The following is an 18,942-nucleotide window of genomic DNA, read 5'->3' as shown; positions in this document are numbered from 1 at the left end:
CTGATGTATAATCGCCCTTTTTTTCTCTTCCTCACAGTGAACTTAGTGACGATTGTGATCCTGTTTCAGGGAAAGTGCGGTCTCTCCAAATGTGTCACTCGCTACCTGGTGGCCATGGCAGCGGCGGATCTACTGGTCGTTATACTCGACCTGATGTTGAAGCAGATTCCAATTGTTTATATGGAACAGTTTCTTTTCTTGCCGTCACTCCCCGTGTGTAATATCCACGCCATCCTGCTTTATGCAGTCACAGACTGTTCTGTCTGGTTCACCGTCACTTTCACCTTTGATCGATTTGTGGCCATTTGTTGCCAGAAGCTGAAAGCAAAATATTGCACTGAGAAAATGGCGGCTGTGGTGCTGGGAACAGTGAATGCACTGAGTGGGTTAAAGAACATTTTCTGGTATTTTAAGTTCACAGGTCGGTATCGGCTTCTGAACCTCCCCTGGTTTTGTTTTGAAACAATGGATGTGTTGTCACCGGTCTGGCGAAAAATCGAGCTTCTTCATTATATATTCACCCCGTTTGTCCCATTCGATCTGATTCTGCTGCTCAATGCTCTCACTGTCAGACACATACTAGAGGCCAGGAGAGCCCGCAGGAGACTCCGGGGTCCCAGCAGTGGGGAGAGTCCCAGAGACCCAGAGATGGAGAGCCGCAGGAAATCCATCATTTTACTGCTTGTTTTCTCCGGCAATTTCATCCTGTTATGGGCAGCGTTTATGGTGTTTGCTCTATGGAACTGGATGTGGTTTGTGGGGTTTAGGTCTGTAGCTCCACCACTTTATATGCAGGAATTGGGATTGATGCTGCAGATGCTGAGTTGCTGCACAAACACTGGGATTTATGCCGTCACCCAAACTAAGTTCAGAGAGCAGTTGAAGAATTTGGGGAAATATCCCTTCACTCTGATTGTAAAACACATTAAAGGATGATGTGAAGCAGAGACTTTGCAGCCTGAGAGCTCCTTGGGCCTGATATTGTGGCGAGCAGCTCTTCCCCGGGCCGGGCCACACGCCTGCGGGAAAATTCACATTTTAAAGATGGGACCCAGGCGCCCCGCACAAAGATGGCGGTCCCGGTTCAATGCACAAAGATGGCGGCCCCGCTGCACTGCACAAATGTGGCGGCCCCGGTGCCCAGCACAAAAATGGCGGCCACGGCATCAGCACAAAGATGGCGAACCCAGCGCCCCACACAAAGAAGGCCCCCCCCCCGGGGTCCCGAGCAATGATGGTGGCGCCGTTGCCCCGCACAAAGATGGCCGAACCAACGTCCCGCACAAAGATGGCAACTCCGGTGCCCCTAACAATGATGGTAGCTCTAGCGTCCCTTACAATGATGGCGGCTCTGGTGGCCCGCACAAAGATGGCGGCTCTGGTACATCATTATAACCCTTTTATAAATCATTATGAAATCATTCTTTTATTCATTCTTGGAATATGGACGTCGCAGGCTATTCCAGCATTTATTGTCCAACACTAATTGCCCTGCAGAAGGTGGTTATGAGCCACCTCAGACAACAGAATGGATGGCTAGGCCATTTCAGAGGGTCGTTATTAGCTAACCACATTGCTGTGGGATTGGAGTCAGATTTCGTCCAGAATGGGTAACAATGGCAGATTTCCTTCCCTGAAGGACATTAGTGAACCAGATGTGTTTTAAACAACAATCCGGTAATTTCATGGTCATCGTTACTTACAATAACTTTTTATTCCAGATTTGTTTAATTAAATTATTTTAAATTCCCCAGCTGGTGGGATTTGAACTCAGAATCATTCATCCCGGCATCTGGTTTACTAGTCTAGCAAAACAACCACTATCCCACTGAACACTTCAAATATATCGCCGTTCCTTCACCATCATTGGGTCAAAAGCCTGAAATTCCTTCCGTAATGGTATCGTGGGAGCACCTTCACCACACGGACTGCAGCGGTTCAAGTTGAAAGCTCACCATTTTTTCATGGGTAACTGGGAATTGGCAAGTAATACTGGCCTTGCCAGCACCACCCATATCCTGAGAACAAATACATATAAATATTAAAATGGGAATAAAATCACTGATTTTGAAATTCACTGATTGAAACCAGGCGAGGTCTGTGGTCAGAGTGAGCATTCATGTTCCGCTAAACAAATTGTCACCAATTCTATGATTTTATGATTGATATTACTCACATTTTCACAATTTCCCTGTACCTTGAAAAGCTGCTTGATAAAGTAAAGCATATCAAAATTGAAGCCCATAGGATTAAAGTGGAAGTGGCAACAGTGAGTGGTGCGAGATAAATTAGTATTATAGTGACTGGTGTGGGTGTAACACTCCAGAGTGTGGTATGTATCAAAGAGTTAACGTGAATGGTGTGAGGTAAAGCAAATTGTTACATTGAGGGTTGTGGGGTATATCAGAGTGTTACAGTGAGGGGTGTGGTGTTTATCAGAGTGTTACAATGTGTGGTGTGGGATATACCAAATTGTGAAGGGTGTGTGGGATATTTAAGAGTGTTAAAGTGATTGGTGTGGGGTGTATCAGAGAGTGGTAATGTGAGTGGTAAGTGATATAACAGAGACACAGAGTAAAGCTCCATCTACACCGTACCATCAAACACGTCCAGGGCACATGCTGCACTGGTGACACACAGAGTATATTCTCCTCTGGACTGTCCCACCAAACAATGCCAAGAAAGGTACATCATGAGTCAGATAGCGAATGAACCGCACTCTACACTGTCCCATCAAACACTCCCAGGGTAGGTAGAGCATTGTTTAGATACAGAGTAAAGCTCTCTCTGCACTGTCCCATTAAACCTCCCAAAGCAGTTAAACCACTGGTGCCATTAAGAGTAAACCTCCCTCTACACTGTACTATCAAAGACTCCCAGGGCTGACACAGAACGGGTTAGATACAGAATAAAGCTTCCTCTGCACTGTCCCAGCAACCACACCGGTGATAGGTACAGCATGAGTTAGATACAGAATAAATCTCACTCTACATTTTCCCATCAAACATTCCAGGACAGGTACAGAAAGTGTGAGATAAAAAGTGAAGCTCCCCCTATGTTGCCCCATCTAAAACTACCAGGGCAGGTACAGCACAGTTTAGATACAAAGTAAAGCTCCCTCGACAAAGTCCCATCACACACACCCAGGGCAGATACAGCACAGGTTACATACGGAGTAAAGCTCCCTCTACATTGAACCATTAAACACTCCCAGGGCACGTGCTGCTCTGGTGAAACACAGATATATCTTCATCTGCACTGTCCCATCACACACTCCCACGGTATTTACAGCACAGCTTAGATACAAAGTAAATCTCCCTCTATTCTGTCCCATCAAGCACGCCCAGTGCATGTAAAGCAATGGGTGGATAAAGTGTATGCTCCCTCCACATTTTCCGATCATCACTCCCAGGGCAGGTTACAGCACGGGTTCGGTACAGAATAAATCTCCCTCTGCACTGTCCCATCACGCAATCCCAGGGCAGGAACAGCACGAGTTCGATACAGAATAAATCTCCCTCTGCACTTTCCCATCAAGCAAACCAAATATAAGTAATGCACTGGTAAGATACAGATTCAAGCTTCCTCTACATTCACCCATCAAACATTCCCAGGGCTGCTCCAGCACGTGTTAGAAACAATGTAAAGCTCCCTCAAATCAATCAAATCAAATCAAATCAACATTTATTGTCATTGTTAGTGCACAAGTGCAGTACAACGAAATGTAGGCTTGCGGCTCCAGAGAGTGTACATTTAGATTAAGACATTTAAACATTCAACATACTTTTGGCTTGTAATACATTAACATAAACATAACCATAATAAAGTGCATTGGCAGATGTGCAGGCTTTAGAGTTTATTTGTGGAGTTCAGTAGGATGACAGCCCTGGGAAAGAAGCTGCTCCTAAATCCGGTCGTACGGGTGCGAATGCATCTGTAGCGTTCCCCAGATGGCAGGAGGGTGAACAGACTGTGGCTGGGGTGGGTAGGGTCTTTGATGATGGTCCGTGACCTCCGTAAACAGCGTTTCTGGTATAAGTGCTCTATGGTCGGTAGCCGGGTGCCGGTAATGTGTTGGGCAGTTTTGACTACACGCTGCAGGGCTTTCCGGTCATAGTAGCTACATCTGCCATACCAAACTGTGATACAGTTCGTCAGGATGCTCTCTATTGTGCAGCGGTTAAAGTTAGAGAGGATCAGGGGTTACAGGTTACATCCCTTCAGCATCATTAGGAAATATAGGCGCTGCTGGGCCTTCTTCACCAAAGAGGAGGTATTGAAGGACCAGGAGAGGTCTTCCGTGATTTGGACTCCGAGGAACTTAAAGCTGTCCACTCTTTCCACCACAGCCCCATTGATGTGGATGGGGGTGTGACTTCCGCCTTTAGACTTCCTGAAGTCCACAATGATTTCTTTGGTTTTCTTGATGTTAAGGGCCAGATTGTTATCGACGCACCACTTCACGAGATGCTGGACCTCCTCCCTGTAGGCTGACTCATCGTTGCTGGTGATCTGGCCTACTACCGTGGTATCATCCGCAAACATGATGATGGTGTTGGAACCATGAACAGCCACACAATCGTGGGTGAAGAGAGCGTAGAGGAGGGGGCTCAGCACACATCCTTGTGTGGCCCCCGTGTTCAGGATCGGGGGGGGGAGGTGTGGTTACCTAGTTTGACAGACTGGGTTCTGTTTGTTAGGAAGTCCAGGGGCCAGTTGCAGAGGGAAGTGCTCAGGCCAAGAGTTTGGAGTTTGGTGGCCAGCTTTTTGGGGACGATAGTGTTGAATGCTGAGCTGTAGTCTATGAACAGTACACTGTCCCAGCAAACACTACCAGGGCAGGTACAGCACGTGTTAGATAAATATTGAAGCTCCCTCTACACTGTCCCAACAAACACTCGCAGGGCAGGTACAGCACGGGTTAGTGACAGAGTAAAGCAACCTCCGCACTATCACATCACACACTCCCAGAGTCGGTACAGCACGGGTTAGATACAGAGTGAAGCTCAATCTGCACTGTCCCATCGAACACTCCCAGGGCTGTTAAAACATTTGTTACATAGAGCTTAAATCTCACTTTGCACTCTCCCATCCATCACTTCCAGGTCACATATAACACTGGTAAGATACAGAGTACAGCTCCCTCTACACTGTCCCAGCAAACACTCCCTGGGCAGAGTCAGCACCGGTTAGGGACAGAGTAAATCTTCCTCTGCACAGACCTATCAGACATTCCCTGGTCAGATACAGGACGAATAAGATATAGAGTGATTCTTCCTCTACCCATCAAGGCCGGATTTGATCGAGTGTGCCATGAAGGTGCACTGGTAAAACTGAAGTAACTGGGAATCGGGGGGAAAGTTCTTCACCACTGCCTGGATCCATACATAGCACAAAGGACTATGGTTATGGTGATTGAAAGTCAATTATCACAGCCCCAGGACATCGCTGCAGGAGCTCCTCAAGGCAGTGTCCTAGGCCCAACCATCTTCAGTTGCTTCATCAATGATCTTCCCTCCATCACAAGGTCTGAAATGGGGATATACACTGATGCCTGCACTGTGTTCAGTGCCATTCACAACTGCTCAGATAATGAAGTATTCCATGCCCACATGCAACACAGCCTGGACGATGTTCAGGCTTGCGATGATAAGTTGCAGGTAACATTCGGGCCAAAGAAGTTCCTGTCATTGACTATCTCCAACAATGAGAGTTGCGTTACCGCCCCTTGACATTCAATGGCATTACCATCGCTGAGGCCCTCACCATCAACATCCTGGGGGCACCATTGGCAAGTAATCTAATTGACCAGCCACATAAATACTATAGCAACATGAGCAGGTCAGAGGCTTTTCATTCTTCGGCGAGTGTCTCACCTCCTGACTCCCCAAAGCCTCCCCACCATCTACAAGGCACAAATAAGGATTACGATGGAATATTTTCCACTTGACTGGATGAGTTGTAATTTACAGGGTTCTCAAAATGTCTGCACTCCCCAAGTTACGGATCAAGCGACCCTGTTTTTGGACATGTTATTAACACAGGGCTACCCAAACTGGCTTGTGTATACCTCGTGACCGATATTGACAGGATTTTTTTAAGCAAGGCTTTGCCAGCAAGCAGACCTGCAGACGAAACATTAAAATGCAGGAATTTGTGATCAGAGAATCGTTGCAGCCCAGCCAGACAAAGTGAACACAGAATACGCATTTATTTGAATCGAATCGAATCAAACTAGATGGGCCCATAATGGTGGCCATTAGCTTCCTGCATGTTTAATCGATAACAGCTCACAGTAGCCATCAAGGTAGGATGGGCACAATCAAATCTCATCATTGAAAAAGCAACCAGGACATCGGGGCCATTAGATCCGGGGACAACCACTCCTAAAGTCGTTAATACAAATGGTTGCAATCATTGAAAACAGCTCGCCAAAAGTTAAACAATGGACTGACCTGATTTGGTGCGCAGATAAGGAGTGGAAGAACGGGTATAATTGTAGGCCCATCAGTAGCAATCGCTCTCTTGACTCTGACCTCTTGTTTGACCTTGGGCTGCAGCCACTCGTACTCATGCCCTGGCCTCATGGCGGGTTCTCTTCTCACTCCTCGCATTTTGTAACAACCAAGGACATCCATACCAACCACGGGTGGGGAACGAGACCCGAGTTCAATGTCAAACGGGACACATGGTTCACGAAACACGACAAGAGGAGACGAAGAAGAAGGTAAAAACCGACAAGAAGAGAGAAGTGCAGCAAAAGACTCATTTCCCTCGTAAAGTTAAGGCACATAGGATTGGGGGCAAGGTATTGACTTGGATAGAGAACTGGTTGGCAGACAGAAAGCAAAGAGTTGGAATAAACGGCTCTTTTTCCGAGTGGCAGGCAGTGATTAGTGGGGCACCGCAGGGATCGGTCCTTAGACCCCAGCTATTCACTATATATATTAATGATCTAGAAAAGGGAACTAGATGTAATATCTCCAAATTTGCAGATGACACAAAGCTGGGTGGGCCTGTCTGCTGTGAGGAGGATGTCAAGAAAATCGAGGATGATTTGGACATGTTGGGTGATTGGGCAGAAACATGGCAGATGCAATATAACGTGGATAAATGTGAGGTTATCCACTTTGGTGTACAAAACAGGAAGGCAGATTATTATCCGAATGGCAAAAGATTGGAAGAAGGGGAAGTGCAACGAGACCTGGGTGTCCTTGTGCAGCAGTCGCTGAAGGTAAGCATGCAGGTGCAGCAGGAGGTTTAGAAGGCAAATGGTATGTTGGTCTTCGTAGCGAGAGGGTTTGAGTACAGGAACAAGGATGTCTTGCTGCAGTTGTACAGGGCCTTGGCGAGACCACATCTTGAATATTGTGTGCAGTTTTTTCGCCTTATCTGAGGAAGTATGTTCTTGCCATGGAAGGAGTTCAGCGAAGATTCACCAGGCGGACACCTGTGATGGCACGAATGAAGTATGAGGAAAGATAGGGTCGATTGGGCTTATACTCGCTGGAGTTTAGAAGAATGAGAGCTGATCTCATTGAAACTTATAAAATTCTGACAGGATCGAACAAACTTGGTGCAGGAACGATGTTCCCGATGGACGCGGAGTCCAGAACCAGGGGACACAGACTAAGGGTAAATGGTAGGCCATTTAGGACAGAAATGAGGAGGAATTTCTTCACCCAGAGAGTGGTAAACCTGTGGAACTCTCTACCACAGAAGGCGGTGGAGGCCAGTTCATTAAATATATTCAAGAAGGGGTTGGATATATTTCTTAAGGCAAAAGGGATCAAGGGGTATGGGGAGAAAGCAGGGACTGGGTACTGAATTTGGATGATCAGCCATGATCGCATTGGATGGGGAACAGGCTCGAGGGGCCGAATGGCCGACTCCTGCTCCATTTTCTATGTTTCTATGTGCTGTGTGCTCCCCATTCCCTGTTTTAGTGTAATTGTTTATGCCTGTATTTTATTCCAGTAATTCTCTTGAGAATGTGTTTTATTTCTGTTTTAATAAAATCTTGGTTTTCTTACACCAAACCACTTGTGTATCGCCGCCTGTACTTAAGTCCAGTGTCTAGAACCCACGGGTGTGGGAACGATTCGAAATGCTCACGGGACGGTCAGAGGCGAAGCTGACTGGGTGCACGCGCCACACGCCACCCCCTACAGTGTGCAACTCCAACAACACTCAAGAAGCTCGATACCATATAGGACAAAGCAGCCCACTTGTTTGGCACCCCATCCACCACCTTAAACAATCACTCCACCACCACCGCCGTACCGGGGCTGCAGTGTGTACCATCTAAAAGATGCAATGCAACAACTCACCAAGGCTTCTTCGGCAGCACCTCCCAAACCCACGACCTCTTCCACCTAGAAAGACAAGGACAGCAGGCGCATGGGAACACCACGACCTCCAAGTTCCCCTTCAAGTCACACACCATCCTTACTTAGAGGTACATCTCCGGTCATTCATCATCGCTGGGTCAATATCCTGGAACTCACTACCTAACAGCACTTTGGGAGTAACTTCAGAACACGGACGGCAGGGTTTCAAGAAGGTGGCAGACAACCATTTTCAAGGGCAATTAGAGATGGGCAATAAATGCCGCCATTGCCAGCGATGCCCACGTCCCATAAGTAAATGAGTAGAAAATAAACTCTTTCCCATCAAACAGTTCCAGGGCAGGTACAGCACAGGTTAGATACAGAGTAAAGCTTGCACTTCACTCTACTGTCAATCACTCCCAGCGCACATTCAGCACTGGTTCGATACAGAGTAAAGCTCCCTCTATGCTGTCGCATGTAACACTCCCAGGGCAGGCACAGCATGGGTTAGATAAAGAGTAAATCTCCTTTCACACTGTCCCATCTAACTGTCCTAGGACTTGCAACGCAATGGTTAGATTAAGTGTAAAACTTCCACTACATTGTACCATCAAACACTCCCAGGGCATGAACAGCACCGGTTAGATACAAAGCAAAGATCCGTCTGCACTGTCCCAACAAGCACTCCCAGGGCAGGTACAACAAGGGTTAGATACAGAATGAAGCTCCCTCTACGCTACCCCATCAAACACTCTCAGTGCAGTTAGAGAACGGGTTAGGTACAGAGTAAAGCTCCCTCGAATCTTTCTCATCAAACATTACCAGGGATGGTACAGCACGGGTTAGATACAGAGTAAATCACCCTCTGCACTGTTTCATCAAACACTACCAGTGCATGTGCAGCGCTGGTGAAATGCAGAGTAAAGCTTCAACTGCACTGTTCCATCAAACAATCCCAGTATAGATACAGCATGAGTTGCTGGAGAGGAAAGCTCCTTGTACACTGTCCATTCTAACACTCGCAAAGCAGATAAAGCACTGGTTAGATACAGAGTAATGTTTCATCTACACTGTCCCGTCCAGCAGTCCCTGGGCAGGTACAGCACTGGTTAGACACAGAGTAAAGTTCCCTGTAAACTGTCACTTCAGACACTCCCAGGGCAGGTGCAGCTCGGGTTAGATACAGAGTAAGTCGCCCTCTGCACTACCCCAACAATCACTCCCAGTGAAGCGAAAGCAACTTTGACTCCGGACCACATGAAAACACATAGCTTCAGTTCAAGCATGGACAAGGAAATAACCTGCTGATTTCCACATACCGCCTTACCTCAGCTGATGGATCAGTACTCCTCCATGTTGAACACCACTTGGAAGAAGCTCTGAGAGTAGCAAGGGCACAGAATGAATGCTGCTTGGGGGAGTTCAATGTCTATCACCAGGAGTGGCTCAGTAGCTCCACTACTGACTGAGCTGACCAAATCCTGAAGGACATAGCAGTCTGGGCCTGTGACAGGAAGTCAGAGAACCAACATGAAGCAAAAGATACTTCACCTCGTCCTCACCAATCTATCTGTCGCAGTTGCTCCTATCCACGACAGCCTTGGTAGATGTGACCATCGCCCAGTCATTGTGGAGAAGAAATCCCGTCTGCCACTGAGGACACCCTCCATAGTGTTGTGTGTCACTACCACCGTGCTAAATGGGATAGATTCAGAACAGCTCTAGCATCTCTAAACTGGCCATCCATGAGGCAGCAGCAGAATTGCAATCCACCAAAATCTGTAAACTTATGGCCCGGCATATCTCTCACTCCACCATTACCATCAAACCAGGGGATCAATCCTCGTTCAATAAGGAATGTAGCAGAAGATGCTGTGTGCATCACCAGGCATACGTAAAAGTGAGATGCCAACTGTAGTGTATGTACCCGTCTACCTTTAAGGGAACTATTGAATGTAACCGTTCACCTTTAAGAGAACTACTTTAGGTGTGGCACTATTTGTTTGGCTTCTGTATACTGTAATACCGATAGTGACCACACCAGTATATAAGTGTTGTGGCCGGATTGCTGGGGCAGATTCGCCTTGACCATCGAATAGTAAAGACCTGTTTGTTTGTTATTCCTGAAGTCTGTGTCGTTATTAACTGTACAACCCACAGACTTTACAGTGGCGACGAGTCCGATCGTACCCTGCGGCAAGACTACCAAAGCAATGAAGAGCGTCGAAGAGAGGCAACCGCCCTCGGCGTGCTGCTGAAAGAAAACACGAGGCTGCAGCAGGAGGAAGGAGGAAGACTTTAGCAACAGAAGCTTCCATTAGCAACAGGCACTGACTACCCTTCTACCACGGTGCGGAGTGAGCCGATCAGCAGGGAACAAGGCGGCCACGGAGACTGTGAGTAGGGGAAGGTGTAGAGAATATCCGGAGGATACGGGCTGTGCACTCGACCACGGTCGAGGGGGAACGGAGTCGGTCAGGAAGTCGGGTCCAATGGCGTCGTGAGACAGTCGGACCTCGATCGGCGGGAAAAGCCGGGCAGCGACCGAAGCCACGAAGCGCTGAGACTGGGAGTAGGCGCGGGAAGAGAGAAACTCAGCCGCAGCCGGGGAGGGAAACACCGGTCTGCGAGAGGGCTGGGAGGCGAACAGGAACCATGCGGGTGGGAGAGAGAGACAGAGCCGACCAAAGGAGGCTGCGCGAGAGCCAGTCCAGCGGCTGAGCTGTTCTCCACCAACGGGGTACCCAGAGCCGGTAGAACCGAACGTGCGGGAGAGGGAGAGACAGAGCCGAGCAAGGGGAGAGAGACTGTGCGAGAGCCAGTCCAGCGGCTGAACTGTTCTCCACCAAAGGGGTACCGAGGGCCGGTAGAACCGAACGTGCAGGAGAGAGAGCGACAGAGCCGGGTATGGAGAGAGAGACTGCACGAGAGCCAGTCCAGCGGCTGAACTGTCCTCCGTTAACGGGGTGTACCCAGCGCCGGTAGAGCCGTGCGGGCAGGAGAAAAGACAGAGCCGAGTAAGGGGAGCTGTGCGAGAGCCAGCCCAGCGGCTGAACCTGTCCGCTGTGGGGAAAGCGTACCCCTTCCACCAGGAAGAAATGCGGGAAGCCGCCATTAGGCGGAGGAGACGACAGAAGCGGGAAACTGCCATTGAAGTGGGCGGGGAGAGAAGGAAAGAGCGGGAAACCGCCGATTTTGCGGGGAAACCGCCATCTTAGAAATAAACAAATAAATAAGAATACTTAAAGAAATACTGGTGCTGCTCCCAAGGGAAGAAAGATGCCTAAGCGAGGGAATATTAACGACTTTAATTCTGAAATAGAAGACTGGGCCACGTACGTGGAACGCATAGAGATCTTTTGTGAAGCCAACAAAATAGAGGAAGACGACAAGGCGATAACATTGCTAAACTCGATGGGGGCAAAAACATACGGGCTCTTGAAGCATCTAATAGCACCAGATAAACCAGCGGATCAGACCTTCGAAGAGATTGTGGCTGTGCTGAAGGACCACTTGAACCCCACACCGTTGATGCTGGCTGAACGATTAAAATTCTACGCAAGAAAGCAGAGGAAAGACGAAAGCAATGCGGAGTACTTGGTCGAACTGCGTAGGCTAGCGAAATACTGCCAGTTCGGAGGGAATCTGACAGAAGCACTGCGGGACAAGTTCGTATGCGGATTGTCCAAAGAAGGGACGCAGAAGCGACTACCGGAAGAGAACGACCTCACACTGGACAGGGCTGTCCTTATAGCTGCATCGCACGAAGCCGCAGCGAAAGGAACGGCGGAAATGCAACTAAAGGCGGCGGCACTCGGGGTGGACCACATTACTTCAAGCACAACAAAATGCTACCGTTGTGGGACGACAACGCATGACCAGAATCAATGCTGGTTTAAGAACCAAGAGTGTAGGAAATGTGGCAAACTGGGTCACATCGCGAAGGTATGCCGGTCAGGGAAGAAGACCAACAATCAAAGGAAGCCACCACAAGAAAAGTACAACAAGGTACACAAGGTGGCTGAGAAGAGTTCAGACGAACAGAATTCAGACTCAGACCCAAACAACCAGGAGCTGGGTAGTCTGAGAATCCACAATGTGGGTAAAGAAACGGATCTACAAACCATCGGGGTCATACTAAAAATAGCTGGAGTCCAAGTAAGGATGGAGCTGGACACTGGATCAGCTCTATCAGTCATCAACCGAAGGGACTACCATCGGCTATTCTCTCACATACCTTTAAGAAATACCAAGTTCGTATTACAGACATACACGGGGCATAACGTATACCCCATGGGGAAAATAAGAGTCAAGGTGAGAGATAGGGGTAAAGAACACCCAAGAATGACCTTGTACGTATTACCTGAAGGAGGACCACCACTTCTAGGACGGGAGTGGATTAAGAAAATAGACATGGAATGGCATTACCTAAAAGCCATAATGAGGGAGGACTCGGTGCAAGCTATTAGCTCAGATTCTGAAATGGATGATGATAAGACCAATTCGAATATGGAAGAAAAGGCTAAAAGGGACTTGCCGACGATGGGGAAGAAAACGAAGACATGCAGAAGGACTTATGGTACCAAGAATAATAAAGCTGCAGAGCAGAACTCCAGGTTGACAGAGAATTCTGAGCCTGTTCAAGCAAAGGATTCATCCACGACGGAAGAACACCGAGCTCGGACGCAAACTTATGTCAAAGTACGACAACAATTAGCACAGTTGAGTGACCATCTCGTACAAGAGATGGAAAATATGGAAAAGTTCTGGGACACCGAATGGGAGAACCTGGAAAGACAACAGAGACAGCTAGCTCAAGCAGAGAGCGACCATAGAGCCATCGTGGCCAAATACCAATCACATTCCCCTGATGTTGTTCAGGAACTAGAATATTTACAGAACGAACCAAAGGAAGAGGAATCTTCAGGAAGCCAGGATTTTATTCCAGTTCTTCTCTACGACTCCTTACAAGCAGAGTGTGAGATGTTGAAAGAACAGTATGAACAGGCCCAGGCTACAATTCTGGAGGGGGTTAACTCGGCAACCTCCGAAAAGCTAGTTTCAGTAGAAGCATATGAACAACTAAAGGTTGAACATGAGCAAGAAGTCCAAAGGCTGCAGGAAATTCTTGATGAGCTCAAGGCCAAGACAGACTCATCGGTAGAAGTTCCATCCATAGATGAGAAATTAGAGGTGAAAAACATGGCAGAGCATGAAAGACAGGATGTCCAAGAACTCATAAAAACATTGAAGGACACACAAGACAAATATGAGGCGGCAATGACCGAGGTTCAACAACTTGAAGAACAGATTCAACTGGGAATCCTTTCAGTGGAAGAAAAGGAAACTGTAAGAAACTCAGAGACTGTAAGAATGGTCCCTGAACATGAACTAGAGAGCATCAGGGCGCAACTTTTCCGAGCGCTGAAAGCCAAAGTTCAAGAGGAACAGAAGGTGGAAGTATTGGAGGACAAGGTGGATGAAATGGAGAAGACTCTGATCCACCGTGTTCCCAGGGAAGAGTTAACGGTCAGCCAACTCCTTCATATGCTGAAGGACAAGACTCTGCAAGGGGAACACTCTGAACACGAGCTTCAATCTTCAGGGGGAACGAGTTCGGAGCTCTCAAAAGTCACGGAGATAGCTGAGGTGGCAACACAAATTTTACAAGGATTCCAAAAGTACGTTGAATCACGTCAAGGTGAACAGAAGAATGTGGAAACCGTTACTTCAGTAGAAGGATTAAATAGCCTGATAACGCAATTCCCGATGGAAGGGAAGGTATTGAACTCACAAATGAGGTCCGTCATGAAGGAATGGCAGATAACCAAGGAAGAGCGGGATGAATATGAATTCATGAAGAAGTCTTTTCAAGAAAGATGTCTAGGGAAGGAACCACCGTCAGCTAACGTCCAGACGGGTGAGGAGGAAGAAGAAGGCTCTCTCGCTGGCCTAACTCAGGACGAACCCGAATATTACCATGATCTGTTGAGTGACACTGAATATTACGAGGATGTGGTCTGCCCAGCTTGTGATGAAAACTCCCAAAGTGCTGAAATCCGGATGAAGCACTTAAGGTCTAAGGAACATAGAGAGTTGGTGGTGCTACAGCTGGCAGCCGAGAAAGAAGCTCTGAGAGTTTCAAAAAGGCAGAAAAGAAAAAGAAGAAGCAGAAGATAATAATTGTCTAAAATATTAGCACTTCTACCATCTCAGGCGGGACACTACGAAAGGAGCTAAATTAGTTGAAAAACTGGAAAATGTCAAGACAGCCAGTTGGTTGTAAAAGTCCGCACTGCTGGTTCAACAGGACGAAAGTTCAAGCTGTTACGTCAAGAAAAAGGCTATGGAGGAGTCACGCTAGCCAGGTGAACCGGCTACACCAAAGAAATGTTGTTCGGAACGAGTCAAGATCAGAGACTGAATCTATGAACTGTTTCTGCAGAGACTGAACCTGTGAACTGTTCCCACCGAGATTATATCTGTAAATTGTTTTATATGACATTGACTCCACCGAGATTATATCTGTAATTTGTTTTATAGGAAGTTGAAGATATGTATGTTTAACGGGGACTCTGTAAGGAATAAGCTAAAAAGGGAGGATTGTAGTATATGAACCCGTCTACCTTTAAGGGAACTATTGAATGTAACCGTTCACCTTTAAGAGAACTACTTTAGGTGTGGCACTATTTCTTTGGCTTCTGTATACTGTAATACCGATAGTGACCACACCAGTATATAAGTGTTGTGGCCGGATTGCTGGGGCAGATTCGCCATGACCTTCGAATAGTAAAGACCTGTTTGTTTGTTACTTCTGAAGTCTGTGTATTTATTAACTGCACAACCCACAGACTTTACACCAACCTGGGGAAGCTGCAACACAGGAAAAAAAACTTGCTAAAAAGCTGAAATAGCATGCCATAGACAGGGCAAAACGATCGCACAATCAACGGATCAGATCAAAGCTCTGCAGTCCTTCCATATCCAGCCGTGAATGGTGGTGGATTAAGCAATAATGGGAGGTGGAGGCTCCATGAATATCCCCTTCCTCAATTTTGGTGGTGTAAGATTCGCAAAATTCCCACATTATTACTGAAAGGGACCCTATGGACAATTTAAAAAAAAGGGTACCCAAAAGATGGCGTCCGCACCTCGTGACCAAAAGCCTGCAAGATTTTTAAAAGCTTGGACTCTGTGGCAGCACAAGCAGCTTTGGTAAATCGAAAGAATGGGTAGGCAAATCTAAGCAGTTACGATCGCCGACTGCCCCATTGGCATAATGTTCCCGCCGACGACCGCCCGAGGGAGAAGAAGAGAACCCATCATGACAAGACAACGATGGCAGCTGAGGAGAAGAAACGTGTTTTGCAGTAGCAGCTCCAGCACCGCGCCCTGAGACCACGTGGCGACGGGGTACCTAGAAGGACCAAAGACTAAACCTCAAAAATCTGCATCCGCTAAAAATAGCTGGCTTTATTTTGGATTGGTGAGCATGAATTCTGGCCCATCATAGCTTAATCTAGTTAGGTATAGGGGTGGGATAAGGAAAAGGGGATTGTTAAAGTAATTGTTTTTCCCTTGATGTGCCGTGTGTTCCCCATTCCCTCTTTAAGTATAATTGTAGTGTTATATGCCCGTAACTGTGTTTTATACAAGTAATTTTCTCGCAAGACTGTGTTCTCGTTTCTGTTTTAATAAAATCTTGGTTTGCTTACTCCGAACCACCTGTCTACTCGAGTCTTTCTGTATCGCCGCATGTACGTAAGTCCAGTGTCTAGAACCCAGGGGTGTGGGTGGGATTCAAACCGCTCACAAACAGTCAGGGGCATAACTGACTGGGCGCACGCCACACACCTGCCACACCCTACAGAAAATGGTGACCGTGGCAGGACACCGGCAACAGGGTTGTGATACAGTAGACAATAGTTAGGATGAGCAAACCATGACTGAGGAAATGATTTCTGATTATGTGTTTAGCAAGGTGATTATCACTAAGAAGTGGATTACCACCCTGTTAAGGGCTGGGCATCCGGTAGATGCAGCACCTAAGTGGACAGAGGGAAAGGAACACAAGAGGCCCTTAGAGAAGGCAGTTTTGCTGATGTGTTTCAAAAAGCAGGTCCTGCTTTTGGACAGGCTCGTTGCAGCACAGGCAGCCGAGTTAAGGAAGTCAGCCCTGGAGATCCAGGATAAGGCTCTAGCAGGGGAAAAGTTATTGGTAGCTTTGCAGGCCCTAAATCAGGAGAGGGTGCTATTAATGGGAGAACACAAGGCCCAGTTGGAATACCTATGTTGCCAAGTCACCAACGCCAAGGGAAATGAGTTAAGGTTGCGGGAAAAGAATACCCACTTGGCAAGGCAGATTAGGGAACAGGAAGAGAAATTACAGGAGGTAAATGCCGCTTACAAGCTAGCGAGCGAGCAGGGGTTTGAGGAGGCAGACCACGGCCCCTGTAAAGAGTGGGTAGAAAATCTGAGCTGGGCCCTCTGGAAGGCAAAAGGCATGGTACGCCTCATAAGCCCAAAGTCAGGTCAGGCAGATTTTATGGGGGTAGAGGGGAGGACAGATCCAACGTCACCGGTAGTGCCCAGGGACTACCCGGTTGAGGGAGAGGATATCTTACCACCACCACCCGTAGCGCCAAGTTTCAGCGAGGTCTGGCAGCGTGGGGGAGTTGAGCCAGAGGTGGAAGTCAGCCCTGGAGATCCAGGATAAGGCTATGGTCAAACATAACCCGAAGCTGTCCGAAAAGGGATACCATTTGATCTAATTCAGCAACATAAAGCAGGCAGCCAGCGTCAACGACTGCGATGGTGCTGAGCAGGCCAAAATGCTGCTATTCTCCCTGGACAGTAGTCTCCTCCAATCCCTCTCTGACGAGTGTAAGAGGGAGCATAGCGGGTATGAGGAGTTCAGAGATGCAGTTCTGGAGGCCGTGTGGAGAAGAAGGTCCAGCTCCCAGGGGAAACCCTGCAGCCTTTCGCGGACCGGCTATGGCTGGTTTACCGGAGGGCCTGCCTGGCGGCGCCGAACCGGGCGTTCCTGAATGGGGATTCCCTGGCCCATTGGCTCCATTGCCTGGTGGGAAAAAGCTTGCCACAGATCCGGGCCAAGGCAGAAGTGTGGTCCGACCCTAAAAATCCCCATGACCAATTAAATTACGGCGATCAGGCAGCTGACTCTAGCCTATTAAAACGCTAGGGGAAACCATGCACACTCACCCAAGGGGAAGGTGCACGAGGTAAAACCCGGACCGAGTCAGAAAGAGTGGCACCAGGAAGGGAGTAACCCTCCCAACAGAAAGACGAATTGTTATGTGAGCGGGAAGGATGGTCACTGGCGGAAGGAGTGCAAAAACCATTGTAAAGATAACAAGGGAAAGCATTCCACAGCCCCAGCCCAAAGGGCGGGGATAGGAATTCCTCCCGCAGATGTCGAGTCACTTTTGGACACCATGAGGTCATTATTGACTGGCCAGGGGAGAGAAGCAGCCGCTACCGGTGCTCTGATCCCATCAGCCCCATACAACCCATAGCCATGACTAGAGCCACCGCAGCCTGTTTACCTGTGTTCTCTCCAGTATGATGAATGGAAAAGACCCCTTTTGGAGATGGAGGTAGAAAAGGTGATGGGGACCTATCTTTTGGACATGGGGGCATCATGAACCGTGGTCTACTCAGCTAACCCCAGCACCTTGCCTCTATCTAACGGGGACCCATTCAGTCCGTCGGGGTTCACAGGAAAAGAACAGGCTGGCTCGTTTTCCATCCCGCTTGCCATTCGGTTAGGACCTCTCTGCTCCAAGTTGACCTGTGTCCTGATGAAATGGGAAGTGGAGGGTGGAAGAGGGGTCCTGGGATCTGACTTTATTGTAGGCCACGGGGTCCTAGTAGATTTGAGAAGTCATTGCTTATCGGGGGCAGGTAAGGTAAAGAACGGCGAGATCGTAGCAATCCCGGGTAAGGAAGGGAAGGGGTCCCTACGCACCATGAAGCCCAAAGATGATTACAACCTCGAGGTTATGGTCAGTAACACCCAACAGGATTTCCAGGCAATGTGCAGGCCCACCTGGCCACATTTGCCACACACAAACACGACTGCGGGAGGGTCACCGGGTTTGAGGTCAGCGTAGATGGGGACCCCATGGCCCGACCACAGAAACAGTAAAACTTCCCCAGGGAAGCAGAGCCAGACATGGAAGCAGCCATGTTCTCGTTAGTACAGCAGGGAGTTCTGAGGCCAATAGCCACCCACGTAAACTTTCCATTGTGGCCGGTTAGAAAGCCGAACAATTCCTGGAGGGTCACGGTGGACTATTGAGTGCTCAATAGTAACTCACAGCCTGTGCACCCAAGGTATCAGCAGTTGCCGACATGATAGGAAGTACCCCAGCATCCGCGACCACTTTCATGGTGCTGGATATATCCAATGGGTTTTGGTCCATCCCTTTAGGAGTGAGGATCAGTACAAGTTTGCCTTTACATTTAAAGGGCAACAGTACACGTGGAACTGCTTGCCGCAGGGCTTCCACAACAGCCCCAGCATTTCCATCAGTGCATGACAAACAGTTTAAAGGAGTTCAGCCAGCCCAGACAGTTGGTACAATATGTG

At 48.2% G+C, this 18,942-nt stretch overlaps 1 pseudogene; it reads left to right on the top strand.

Moving 5' to 3' along the window:
• LOC147092039 (uncharacterized) overlaps positions 1-18,942 on the top strand; it is a 60,046-nt pseudogene that overhangs the window by 28,264 nt on the left and 12,840 nt on the right.

Source organism: Somniosus microcephalus, unplaced genomic scaffold, assembly GCF_052327205.1.
Source record: "Somniosus microcephalus isolate GS21.2 unplaced genomic scaffold, FLI_Smic_1.0 unresolved_chr2, whole genome shotgun sequence".
NCBI lineage: Eukaryota > Metazoa > Chordata > Chondrichthyes > Squaliformes > Somniosidae > Somniosus > Somniosus microcephalus.
This window is presented reverse-complemented; position numbering and strand designations above follow the sequence as displayed.